We start from the raw sequence: 1,057 nt of genomic DNA, 5'->3' as shown, positions 1-1,057 counted from the left end.
CTTCTGGATTGGAGTATGAACTGAAACCTTTGGCGCCGGTTAAAAGGCGTGGGATGGTATGTCACTCAGTATGACAAAAAATATCTTGAAGTAAAACTTCATTTAAAATAACGATAACCTCAAATATAAATGAGTGTAAATTTAAAACATATTAAACAATTAACAACAAAGAAAACATTCTTTCATTTTTTTAGCTGATGGCTTTGTGCCAATTTAGTGCATTTACACATTATGTGTTGACACACAGCTATTCTCAATGCATATCAGCAAGGTGGAATAGCACGTTTAGAGGCCCTATGTCACATCAGATCTTAAGTTAAAGAATAGATATCTTTCTCACAAGAGACATGTGTAATTTAGTTTAAAAGACTTGTTTCAAAAAGTTGGAAACAATCATTCAGTGCCTGTTGGGGCACAAATTTCTGGCTTTCATGCAGCCAAAATCAGCATAATTCTAATTTTATATTCCAAAAGATTTATAGAAACCGTGCTCATTATGCAGAATCATGATATTATGCATTAATTAATATTTCATTTTGAATGTTTATAGAGCTAATATATTTTGGTACTTAGAATTTTGGAGATTTTAGGATAGAAGTAACTAAAGCTTTAAGATAAATGTTACAGCGTACAAAATTTAGTGGAGAAAACAGAACAACATGGAAAAGGTGGTGCAAGACTCCTGATGAAGGTTTCTTCCTGTTAAAAGGAGTTTTTCCTTCCCACTGTCACCAGGTGTTTGCTCACAGGGGGTCATTTCATTGTTGTACTTTCTAGTTTTATTGTAGTGTCCTTACCTTAAAATAAAGCACCTCGAGGTGACTGTTGTTGTCATCATTTGGTGCTATAGAAATAAAATTGGACTGCATGTTATTAAGTCATAGGCTATTCTGTGCAATCAGACATGATACTGACTTTATACAAGGGTGCGTGGCAGCTGAAGACTGATTAATGTCTGAAAAGCTCTCAAATACTGTCTGGGTCACAGTGGAACAGTGGTTAGCAGTGTTGCCTCACAGCAAACAGCTCCTGGGTTTGAATCTGCCTGCTGTCTGGG

The sequence above is a fragment of the Rhamphochromis longiceps genome, linkage group LG8 (assembly GCF_057381845.1).
Source record: "Rhamphochromis longiceps isolate RC_006_pf linkage group LG8, R_longiceps_female_GT1.1, whole genome shotgun sequence".
NCBI classification, from domain to species: Eukaryota; Metazoa; Chordata; class Actinopteri; order Cichliformes; family Cichlidae; genus Rhamphochromis; species Rhamphochromis longiceps.
Note: the sequence above shows the minus strand (reverse complement) of the source record.